Below are 13,084 nucleotides of genomic sequence, written 5' to 3'. Positions count from 1 at the left end.
CCAGCAACATGCAAGTTCATGACGCAGCAGTAAAAAACAGGGAGTGTATTCTTTCCTCACGGAGAAAGCTGAAAGTTTGGTGAGTCAGCCCAGAGCAAAATGGATGCATTGCAGTGTCGTCTAATATTCCAAATGCAAAACCAGCTGTCTGTCCTTCAGAACATGAAGCAAGTTAGGATCTAAAGGATGCGGCTCTGCGGCTGAACAGACCTGAATGACAGATAGGCCACTGAGAAAATATTACTTTTATTTTATTTATTAATAGATCACTACACCACACTTCATTGCATATGTTGAGGATAGCTGATTAGGGAGAGTCTGGTGAGATGAATGCTCCTCTCTTCCTTTTCTTCAGAGAGAGAACTGAAGTTTTTCACTTTTCTTCCAGGAGAAACCATTCCGCTAACTGCAGTTCAGAAAAGGAAGGAAGAAAAACCCTTCTGTGACCTGCTAGTAGCAGATAAAGGAACAGAAGCTGAAAGATGCTGGATGCTTGCCATATCTAACTAATACAGCAGGTGCAGCTGTTGCTCTGTACCCTTCAGGATCAGGCCCTCAATCCAAATGGGAATAGGAGACTTCGAAGAGTTGTGCAAGCAATACCATAAAGTTTGCCAGTTTGTAAATTTTACATGGCATGTTACACTCTCAGTAGTTGTAGTAAGCCACCCTTCATCTGCAGATCCCAGGGTGGTTCACAACATAAAATGACAATATAATAACCACAAAATTCATAGTAAAAATAAGAACAATAAACTAATAACATCCCCCTCCCAAATCAGTTTTTTCTCTCTCAGTATGTTTGCTTTTAAAATAAAATAAAAGGAAAACAATACATGCTTCATGGGTTCGGCCAGATTTTAAAACCAGAAGGGCTCCTTAGGGCAATGGGAGGGAATCAGTAGCCCCCCAGGTCTGGCTGGACTTCATTACCCATCTGCCTCAGGCAATATGGTCAGTAGTCAGGGATGACTGGATTTGCAGTCAAGCAACTTCTGGAAGGCCACAGATTCCCCATCCGTGTATTTTGCAGAGGAAAGAACAAAATGAGACTTGCTTCTCAGTTGTCATGCCTAGGATTGTAGTCTAAATCTGTTTCCTTGCCCTTCTCCCTTCCTCACATGCCAAACATATTTTCCCCCTTGCAAAAAGACACTCATAATCCTAGGATAAGAATCATTTAAAAATAAATATATTATGCTGGTAAGAGAAAACATCTTATGCTTAACACACATACACACACTACATAATTCCATCTAATGTTTTGATCACTCTCTTATTTAAACAGATTTAACTTGGCAAAACGGCAAATACTCGATGTTCTATTAATTGCAAACTTATGACTAGGAAAAGTGTTAGCAGCTGCTTTGAGGTAAAGAGCTCCCTCCCTCTCTGTGTGTGCGCGTGTGTTTGGTTTCCTCAATGGCAGCCACAAAACATCCTAACAAAAAAAGAAAGGAAAGGAAACTGTCAAGAGGCAGTCTATTTATTCATACCCAAACACCAGTTTCCATGGGAATAAATTTAGTACTTTGTGTGGAGACTGAATGATCCTGATTATAATATACAGTATACTACTACTAAATTGTCCATCACAGCAAATATTATGCCACAAATATTTCCTCTGCTTCCATCCCAGTCCCACAAAGGAACTTTCCACTGAAACATTGGGGTTGTCAACTGATGGAGGGGAATTATCAAAGCCTGCTTGTATACTTTTGGCATCCTATTGATATGTAGCAAAAAGCAGATAAAGATTCAGGTAGGTTGGTCTGATGCAGTCAAAATAAATGGGGAAAAATACAAAATTGTCCAGTAGCACCCTAGAGACCAGCTAAGTTTGTTCTGGGTATAAGCTTTCATATTTACATCATCATTATAAGCACAATTATCCACTATTGCCTGGAGACCCGGTGCTATTATAGGCATGACTAGAGACCAGCAGGCAGAGTGAGACATATGCCTCAGGTGGCAAATTTTGGGTGTCATGATAGGGCAGCAAATTTTTACTTATTTGATTTCTTGTTAGATAACTGCCTGGAAGGCGGAGAGGTGCTTGTGGGGTTTTCTGCTTCAAGTGCCAACATGACCTTGGGTATTATGTACCATGACTTGGAAGGGGCAGGGACGGACTTTGGTAATTGTCAGGCGTGCCGTCAACAGTTCACTGGCTATCTGCCTAGTGAAATCAGAGAAGCAGAGAGAGCTTTTCAGTTCTTTAATTTTAATCCACAGGTACACAGGAAGACATGGAAAATACACCCTCTCGCTTGAGCCGACATTGCTCAGAGTGCTGCTCCAATCCCCAGCAAATATTTCCTAGCAATCAGATCCCTCCTGCTGCCTGCTAAGGACAATTCTCTTTGGGGCTTTCTGCTCTGAGACACACAATACACGTCTTGTCCTAGGGGAAAGAGGTGGCTCCAGAGACAGCATGTCACTTGGCTGATGTACTGTTTCTAACACATCTAACTCCTGTCTCTGTTCACCACTACCTTGCTCCTGTTTGTCGTCACCCATTATTTCCCAGCTCCTTCTTTTTCCTCTGGGGTGTGACCTGCCTCAAACCACTACTCTATACTCTCTCCCACTTCCTCCTCTCTAGAAGGCTCTTGAGGTGGTGGTCTCCACCAGTCCCCCTCATCTGCCCAGTCCCTGACATCAAAATGGCACCCTGAGCAAGGGCAAAATTATTTTCACAATAATTCATTTTGGTACAGCTGCTTTTTCCTGCATCTTCTCAGTAGGCACCTGTATAAATATAAATTGCTTTATTATTGTTGTTGTTATGATTATTGTTATTATTAGTAGTATTAGTATTATGTGCCCCGTCAGCTTGGCACTGAGTGCAGGGGAACTTCCTGTACCACCCTAAATCCAGTACTGGGAGGGACATCATTTGCTGCTCTGCCTCAGGCAGCAAAAATGTATTGGGCCAGTGCTCTCCTCCACATCCCCACATGCACTACTTGTGGGATTTCATGCAACCCCTTGTATAAAACAAGTTTTTAAAAATGCAAATCCAGACACACACACAACAGCACCTGTGGGATTTCATGGGCCTGTAACACTAGCTGTAGGACCCTTTGTATGAAACAAGTCAATAAATGATGTGACTAAAACCTCATAAACATAGTGGATGGAGAGAGAAAAACAACCATTATTGCTTGAACCACCTCTTCTGACAAGCAGCATTAGCAAATGGTCAAACTATGTAGAGGTTTACCTGACTTGTTCTGTGCTTTAAATGACAGCACATGTCAAGCCTTTGGGGCAACAGCAGTGATATGCCTATTAAAGCTGGCACATGACAGGATGAGAAATCTGATGACCTAAGATCAGTCGGGTCACATGAGAACTCATGGTCTGTCTGCTCCACTGGATCAAAGGGCTGTAATTTGACACTCTAAGAGTTGTAAGGAAAGCAGTGCGGGTGTGGGTGTCGGGGAGAAACTGTTTAGGAATCCATTATTCAGATGCTTCCACACACACCGTTTTGGGGTAGCAATCACCGTAATGTCCTTGCCTTGCCTTCCAGTAAGGTAATTGTGTAGGACATCTTCCAAGATATCACAAATGAAATGCTTAATTTATTCTGTTGCATTTTCCAAGGCCTTAAGTTCATAAGGTCCATTGTTTAAAGACGGTGGGGCAGAGTGATGGTAGTCATGACAACAAAGAACAGTCAGGTGACAATGCACAATGAACAAAACTGCCAGTCCAAAGGATGATTATCATTAAATGAAAACATTTTACTAAATCTCTACTGTACCTCATTCCCGGTATGCGTAGGTAATTTTTAGATTTTAAACCTGTGGGAAGGGCCATGTGATTTTCAGTTCCTGGTGTGCAATGCCTAGTAATTTTAGGGGCATTTCCGCCCCCGCCCCCAATAAGAGATGATGTTGATGCCTGCAATCCACAAACCGATTATGCCAGCGTGTTTCTACTGAAGCCAATCAATCACATTGATCAGTTTAATGGGACTAATTCCACTTAAATTCAAGTACTTTAGCTTAGCCGAGGGAAGGATTTAAATCAGTATTCTCCTTAAAGGCTGCCATCATGTGCACTGATTTTGGAGTAAGTACCAGTGAACTCATAGGAGCATGGAAAGCTGCCTTAAACCAAGGATGTGTACACATTACCAGCTTAAAACAAACTATGTCAGAAAATGGGGGGTGGGGGTGGGAATGCTTCAAAATATAAAGTGTAAAGTGATGTATGCTGGGACAAAAAAATCTTAATTTCACATATACGTTCATGGGGTCTGAACTGAAGGTGATGGACCAGGAATGTGACCTTGGGGTGGTTATAGATAGCTTGATGAAGATGTCAGCCCAGCGTGTGGCAGCTGTGAAAAAGACAAGGGATCATTTGGAAAGGAATCGATAACAAAACTACTGATATCACAATGCCATTATACAAATCTGTGGTGCGACCACCTTTAGAATACAGTGGACGCTTGGGTTGTGAACGTGATCCGTGTGGGATGCACATTAGCAAACCCGCAATGTTCGCAACCTGCAGCATCTGCACACACACGGGTTGCGATTTGGCGCTTATGCGCATGCGCAAAGCGCAATTTAGCACTTCTGTGCATGTGCGACCCCCCAAACCCAGAAGTAACCTGTTCCGGTACTTCCGGGCTTCAGCAGGTCCGTAACCCGAAAAAACACAACCTGAAGCGTCTGTAACCCAAGGTATGGTGGTACTACGTATGTAGAGTTCCGATCACCTCACCTGAAACAGGATATTGTAGAGTTGAAAAAGGGTTCAGAAAATGACAACCAAAATTATCAAGGGGATGGAGCAATGATCCTGTGAAGAAAGGTTGCAGTGTTTGGGCCTTTTTAGCTTCGCTAAAAGATGCGTAAGAGGTGACTTGACAGAATTTTATAAAATTATACATAGCCTGGAGAAAGTGGATACAGAAAATCTCCCCCCCCCCCTCTCATTACAGTACAACTCAGCCAATGAAGATGCACATGGGAAAATTTAGGACAGATAACAAGAAAGCACATCTTCATATAGTGTATAGTTAAAGTATGGAACTTGCTCCCGCAGGAGGCAGTGAGGCCACCACCCTAGATGCTTCTAAAAGAGGATTAGACAAATTGGTGGAGGAATGTTGGCTGTGCTCTGTTTCCACAGTTGGAGGCAGCAATGGTTCTGAATACCAGTTGCTGGAAACCAAAAGAGGGGAGAGTGCTCTTGTGCTTGCAAACCTGCTTGTGAATTTCCCACAGGCATCTGGTTAGTCACTGTGAGAACAGAATGCTAGACTAAATGGGCCACTGGGCTGAACCAGCAGCCTCTTCTTATGTTCTTAATGCATCTCTTGGTGATTTCAAATAATAGACTTTCCCTATCCTGCCTGGAGATGCCAGGGACCAAACCTGACCTAAACCCTGTGCCTAAACAGGACCTAAACCCTGACAGAGGTTATTCTCATGTTTCCAATAGATGCCACTGCCTGCAAATCATATGCTCTGTCGCTGAGCTATAGCAGCCATGAAATGATCAGCAGCTACACACCAGCACATCCACTACTTTCTGCAAGGGGGCATATGTGCCCTGGGCAGCTGGTTGGGGAGTGACTTCTGCAAGTCCCATACAAGGCCTATTCAGAGAAATTTATTTTGGATTCTGCCCAGTCTCTCCAATATAGCCATTCACAGGAAACTCTGTGCCAACCATTTCAATTAGAGCTTTAGCACTGGCGTCTATAGATGGAGCTTTTTGTGGCCACCCCCAGGGTGAACATGGCACGCACCTGATTTTTACAACCCAGTTGAGGCACCGAGATTTGGTTCCATGGGGGAGTTTGTCTTTAATGGGCATATTTTTCTTATTTTATTGGAGCAGGAAAAATCCTCTCTCTTCTGATCAGCTTCCCCAAATGACTTCTTTTCTTTATTGATTTGTTTTCCGGAAGTATTTTCTTTTCCTTCTAATGTTTTATTTATATACCAATGTTCACATTTTTATCCCTAGGAACCTTTTTAGGTCTGCTTTGTTTGCATTTGTGTTTCTCTATTGGAAGTGGGGAGGAAGTTCAACAACTTGAATTTCTATGGTAATTTTTTATAGTTCCGAACATCCCAAAGTGCTGTACATTTAATTACGCACTCACAACAAAGTGACTGCATGACAAATGTAGCCTTTGGGCTTTCCATGGAGGGAGAGAATAACAACCCCTTCCTGCAGTCAGGCGAGAGAGAGAGGGAGAGAGAGAGATGCCTAGCAGTCTTCTTGCAAATGAACCACAGTTCTTGGGTGCAATGCACAGAACAAAAATAAAACCTATTATCTTAGGAAAATCAAAAGAAGAGCATAAGGGAAACACCTTTTCATTTCCCCAAACAAAGGTAAAGCAGGAGGTCGACATCTGGCATTTGCCAAAGCTTAATTCAAATGAATGCTAAACAGTCAGCTCTGTGCTCATTCTTTTCCTCCAGCTGTACAGAAATGAAGGCAAAGTTAAAGAAATGCAGGGGCCTGCTCTAAGCCAAACCTTGGCTTAGTGTGAACCAGAGGCGCCAAGTTTCCCCCTAGGTTGAGGGGTGTGACATGTGGCACATGTGTGTGACATCACACGTGCGATACACATGTGTTGTCTCCTTGTTTGGAGAAGGCCGAGCGCTCTGTAGGAGCCAGCCACTGAAGCTGCACTGTGCTCAGCTCCATGCTTGCCCTTCTCCGCCCCCTCAACATTGAGGGGTCCTGCCCCCTTCCAACAGATACTGAGAGGGCCGAAGACACCTCAACCCCCTAGAGTTGGCACGCCTGGCATTAACTCACAAGCATGCTAGCTCTCAGGGAGGAGATCATGGTCACTTTGCTCCTCTGCAGTCGTTTTGCTGCTGGGATGCCCTGAGCTAAGTCACAGCTTGGTTTAGTGTGTGGTCTAAACCCAAGTTTGTGGTTTAGCTCTCCCAAACCACAAGCTGTAACTACATCAGGAACGTTCATGCCAAGTGTGGTAGTGATTTCTCAAGAAGCGGCTGAACCTATAGAGAACAAACAGACAAACCATTTCCCAAAATACATAATAGATATTATAGTGGAGTTAGGAAGGATTTGATCCTCCCACTTTTAACGCATTTCACTGATAGACTGTTGGATGTTATGTTAACATTCTGTACAAAGGGAGAGTCTGAGTGAACAGATGTAAAGTTTTGTATGTCTTTCTTACATTATGCTTCACACCAAAAGCAAACACTCCATATTATTTGGGGTCTGTTAGTCCAGTTGTATTTTACAATGGGTCTATGGCCGTATAAATAAATCCAATCAGCATGTTCGTTCTACATGAATGAACACCTGAAAGGGGCTCATGGGTAGAGTAATCAGAAGTAGATAAGAAATGAAGTGATATAGATGGCTATCAATCCATTTGGTGAGGGGAATTCAACTCCTGGAACAGGGTTCTCTCCTTTTTCAGCTCCTCCTTCTCTCTGCAGCCCCTGCAACCCTTGAACACTTCCTCCAAGGTGGGGAAGCTTCAGGAAGAAGGGGGGAATTATGAAAATACTCTCTCTCTCTCTCTCTCTCTCTCTCTCACACACACACACACACACAGAGAGAGAGAGATATTTATGCACATTCACTCATACACTCTCATTTGCAAAAACCTTTAAAGCATCAAAGCCTGGATGGAACTGAACCTTCTATGAATGGATGGGTGCCTCTGGAGAACAGAAGACCACCTTTAACTTCCATCCATTGTGTTTTGAGTTTACATTGGCCACATTCGCACACCATACACTTAAAGCACTATGATACTGCTTTAAACAGCCCACCAAGGATTCTGGGAGCTATAGTTTGCTAAGGATGCTGAGAGCTGTTAGGAGACTCCCATGTTGGCACATAAGTAGAGGAGGGATACGGTGAGCCAAAGGGTTAGCATGTTGGTACCTGGTTTATCATACCAACATTGTTACATCTGAACTGTCTCTCTCTCTTGCTCTCTCGTTCTCTCTCTCGCACACTTATTGTGGGTCTTTTGACTGTGCTTTGAAAATCTGTAACTCATGTTCGAACTTGCAGCAACAACTCATTCTTCTCCTATCCATCTGAGATCGCTCCTACATAAATTAGAATTTCTGCTTCATTTCCTCTAATTTCATACCAATTTTGGTATTTTTTCATCACCTCTGCAGTAATGATCTCTATCCCCACGCCATTATTATTAGACCCCAATGCAGTATCTCTTCCATCTCTTCAGCAACGATGCCTCTTTTACCCACAAATTCATTCTAATCAAGACTGGAAGCCAAAATGTTGGATCTAATAGAGACGGTGATATTTTACCAAGCTTTTACTTATATGCTGAAAATCAATGCGGCACAGAGATTGCTCTGCTAAACGAATGCAAGGAGAAAGTGCATTTGTGGCTTGGCTGAGCCAAAGGAAAGTGTAGCAAAAAGAAGAAAGATTATGTAATCCAAATTGTCTCAGCTACCTTCTTTATCATTGTTATTCGCTCTGATTTCTCCAGGGGTGGAATTCAACATGGAATTTTCCATCTTATTTTTCATGAAACTTAGAATCATTTTAAAGAACAGGGTTCATGAAGGATACTTCAGTCAGTTATAAATCTTGAATAACAATTAGATTGTGTTTTACTTCTGACGAATACCTGTTTCAATTCAAGTTAAAAATGATAATCAGGAAATTGACTCATCATCACTGACACATCAGTTTTTAAGGGATTGTTTTCAGGGGCCTTACAAATTTGTAACATGAGCTCCAACCTACACACATACCACAGGGGGATGCGTCCCATTTTGTCACTTGAGACGAAATGGGAATGTGGCCCCTGCTGCTTCCCTGCCCCCTTGCTGCCACCCCACTGTTGGCAATGCAGCTCTCTCGACTGCATTGTGTGGTGGCACCTGTGAAGTGGAGGTAGCGCCTGTCCGTGAAGTGCTAGCAGCAACAGCAGCTTCTGGCAAGATCTCATTAGATTTTGCCAAAGTCTCACGACGTCTCACAAGAAACCAGTGCCACTGCTGCTGCTGCTTCACCACTGGCAGCGGAGGCTGCAGGGCAGGTGGTGGAGGCAAGGGAGGTGCCACCCCTTAGGTTTCTGCCACTTGAGGCAGGTGCCTCAACCTGCCTCATCTGTGGGTTGGACCTGCCACCAGGGCCATCTTTACCTGGGGGTGCAAGGGATGCGGGGCACCCGGGCACCGAATCCTGGAGGGTGCCAGGCGCCTGCCGCTGAAGCCGCCTAAGCTCTTAGCTATCTACCTGTTATGAAATAATAAATACCTTAATTTTGATCAAGCTAGGAAAACAAAATACATATATACATAAGTATTACCAAAATGTATACCTACTGTTTCACTAAAGGACTTTTGACTTTGTGCACTCATTTACCAAAGACTCGCCGCGCCAGCGACGGCGCTTGTCATTCACAACAGAACTGTGCACGCGAAATTAACTCTTACATCAAACTATTATGTTACATATTGTATTGAGCTGGTATGCGGCAGCGGGGTCAGCAGCAACTTTGACACAACTGATGTTTCTCCTAAGTAGGTGCCTAAACAATGCTTATAAGTTTAAGTGTGGTGGTGTTGTATACTTAAATATAAGTCTATTGTAAATAAACTTTCTTTTGCAAACAAGAGATAAGGCATAAGCATGGTATCTGACATAAGCATAATAAAAGTTAATTTGGGGGCTAAACTAAATTTGGGGGCGCTGGGTGGATCTTTGCACCCTGGCGCCACATATCCTAAAGACAGTGCTGCCTGCCACAATGCCATTCTGTACACATTCAATCTCGAAAGTCCTGAAAGAAAATTTTCTATTTTAATTCTGAAGCTACTGGGGCTTCTCTATTACATCCCAACACATCCCTGCTGTCTCTCTCTCATACACTTTTTTTTCTCTCATGCTATTTTTGTTTAACATAACATCTAGCCTGAATATGAGTTTACAGACTACGTTGTAATTTGTTTGCTCCTAATAAAGGCATGATTATCCTGTTAAAGTTTTGATTTTTTTTTAAAAAAAATATTATACTGTTGCAGCTGCAAACCTTTTATAAATAAACAAATGCACTGTAAGGCTTCGGCTTTCTGACCTTCACTGCAAAATCATGGATTATTCCCCCCAAGTCAGTTTTCCTTACAAGGTCAGGTTTGATAGACAAATAGCTAGACAGCTTAACTGCTCTTGCCCATAGTAGATCTCCTGTAGTATTTGATGATTTCTAGTTTGCTAAAACTCCTTTTAGCTTCTGCTGGAAACACTGGCTGTGTGCAAAAGATCCGTAGGTAATGCACACTTCATTAAAAAAATAGTTGTATTATTATTTTTCTTTTTTCTTTTTTTGCAAATCTTATTCCAAAGTAGACTTCATTTTGTTTTAAAATTCAATATTTCACAAGGAAACCTCTCTAAAAGAGCTGTAGGATATTTGCGAAGTAGATATCTTGAAGGTTCTTCCATTTCCCCAGCCTCTAGTGTCACACATTTTAGGACTGAACTGAATGTAAAACAAATTATATGGTTGCTTTAATCTACCATTCACCCTCAGTTCTCCTTCCATTGTAGTGAAGTGGCAGCTTGGTTTTTCAAGATCTCTAGGCCTTGGGGAAATGTACCCTTCCCACATCTTTGGATTCTGACAAACACTTTTACCAACAGTAAATCACAGGACAAGGAGAACCTTGTTTTGATATGAGGTTTTTTTGGCACAATTCTTAATGCAAGAAAGTTTAAAATGAAGCTGGAAATAATCTGTTTAAGATCATTTATGTTGTATTGTCAAAGGCACAAATGCTCTGAGATTCTTCATTTTGTGTTTAAGTGGGACCATTTGGTTTAGTTTAAAAAGCTCTTTAGAAAAATTCAAGACAATGTTCTGCACTATCAAACCCAACACATCTTTTGTCTGACCATCTCTCCCAAATTTGTCCTTGGAGCTAGTAAGACTCCTATTCATGAGATGTACTGTAGCAGTTGGCACCCTTCTCAAATAAATGTTTTTTTCCCCGCCCCCAAATCTCCCTCCCTCTGTGTGTGTGTGTGTGTGTGTGTGTGTGCTGTAGTTCTAGGGATGCGGGTGGCGCTGTGGTCCAAACCACTGAGCCTCTTGGGCCTGCTGATCAGAAGGTTGGTGGTTCGAATCCTTACAACGGGGTGAGCTCCTGTTGCTCTGTCCCAGCTCCTGCCTACCTAGCAGTTTGAAAGCACACTAGTGCAAGTAGATAAATAGGTATCCCTGTGGCGGGAAGGTAAACAGTGTTTCCGTGTGCTCTGGCTTCTGTCACAGTGTTCTGTTACGCCAGAAGCAGTTTAATCATTCTGGCTACATGACCGGGAAAGCTGTCTGTGGACAAACGCCAGCTCCCCCGGCCTGAAAGCAAGATGAGCGCCGCAATGCCACAGTCGTCTTTGACCGGACTTAACTGTCCAGGGGTCCTTTAACTTTACTTTTACCTGCTGTAGTTCTGTTGAATTTTAAGGCATTTATTTGAGAGGTTTCTAACCCCAGCACAGAGCTGCATGCCGGCAACTTGTAACGCAACATTTAAACAGGTTTGAAATTGTATTAGATTTGTACTTTTGACATGCCCTGAAAAGCACGATAATTTACTGTCCAAATGGATTATCCAGAGGCACTGTTGACTTTACTGGATGTAATGAGAGGCACTGGTACTATTACCCTAGCTTTAAATATTCTGGCACTCCTGCCAGTGCTTGGAAGTCAACACCATTGATTTCAGGAGAATGCTTTTCCTGATGCAAGTGTACTTAGGATCTCAGCCCATGTTTCATAACCAAGTCATCAATAAAAGGGGGGGGGATCCTTTCCATACTCCACTCACTGTCCTACAGCCGAAGCCATCTAAATGCTGATTGGAATTGATTCTGACACAAATTGAATGCTCCTGATCTCGCGTCTCAGTGGTAGCCTGGAAAACGGGAAGATTTAAGAGGCTATTTTTAAAATTTATTTTTTGGGAAATTCTTATTATACCAGAGTTCAATACCCTGGCAATCCATAGTCACTCATCTAGGCACACTTAGAACAAAATGTCCACTGCATTGATTATGCACGGGACTGAATAAATCAGTTTAAAGAGTGCACTTACCACTTTCCCACAGCCATTTGGCATATGTTCCTTTTAAGTTTTTGACAAAAAGAACCCTCTTGATGGATGAATTCATCTCATAAGTGGGCAAAACAAGGCCCGTTTCTACAAGAGTGGAGTGTGGTTATGAAGCAGTCCCTCCAGTAACTAAATCGGATGCACCACACTTGGTCATTAATCAACAGACAACATCTCATCCCTACAAACGCATAACAGTAATTCATCACCACCCTGAAAGACCCATTTGAAGTTTCTCCTGCTTATTTAGTCATATTGGAAGTCTCTTTTTAAAACTTCTAAATGTCTTCTCAAGTGACCTTATAATACCAAGAGGCATGGATCTTTCAGCCCAGCCCGGTTTGAATATTATAAAAGTGAAAAATGTGGTGGAAATAGAGGAGATACTCAATTCAGGGGGAAAAAAACCCTGTTTTGCAGAAGTCCCACATTATCCTGTGTTGAACTCGGTTCATTTTGCCAGGATTCACTTAGATTCTCTGATCCCTCCAGACCATATAGGTCTTTTAACCATGTTTATGCTGCATCAGAGAGATCAGGATACAGAGAGATCACACAGGTATCCTAAGGTCTACAATATTCATAGCCTGCAGGGGCAGGAATTAAACTCCATAAACAACTGTTTTATTACCACATTTTGGTATTGGATTAGATTGTTGTAAGGTGTACATTCTTTGTTTCTTCAGCTTGGAAACTGCCTTGAGTATTGTAAAATAGAAAGACGCTATACAAATTAAAAGTGAAATGAAAAAAATTAAGCCTCAAAGTCCAATGCAATGTTGCAAGTGATGAACCTCACACTCAGGTCATATCTGCATTATACACGTAAAGTTGATATTCCCTCAGAGTCCCTTCCAACTCTATAATTCTATGATCCTACTTTAGACAGCCATGGCTTTCCCCAAATAGTACAGTGGTACCTCGGATTACATACACTTCAGGTTACATAC

General features: G+C 42.5%; 1 long non-coding RNA gene across 1 annotated transcript in view; it reads right to left on the bottom strand.

The window, feature by feature from the left end:
- Positions 1-2,017: 2,017 nt before the first annotated feature.
- LOC310759090 overlaps positions 2,018-13,084 on the bottom strand; it is a 52,453-nt gene continuing 41,386 nt past the window's right edge. Inside the window, exon 3 of the long non-coding RNA XR_014546207.1 lies at positions 2,018-2,179. This is a non-coding gene — a long non-coding RNA (uncharacterized lncRNA). The remainder of the gene's footprint in view (positions 2,180-13,084) is intronic.

The sequence above is a fragment of the Podarcis filfolensis genome (assembly GCF_964270895.1).
Source record: "Podarcis filfolensis genome assembly, chromosome: 3".
NCBI lineage: Eukaryota > Metazoa > Chordata > Lepidosauria > Squamata > Lacertidae > Podarcis > Podarcis filfolensis.
The sequence above is the reverse complement of the archived record's forward strand: the minus strand, read 5'-3'. Positions and strand labels throughout refer to the sequence as shown.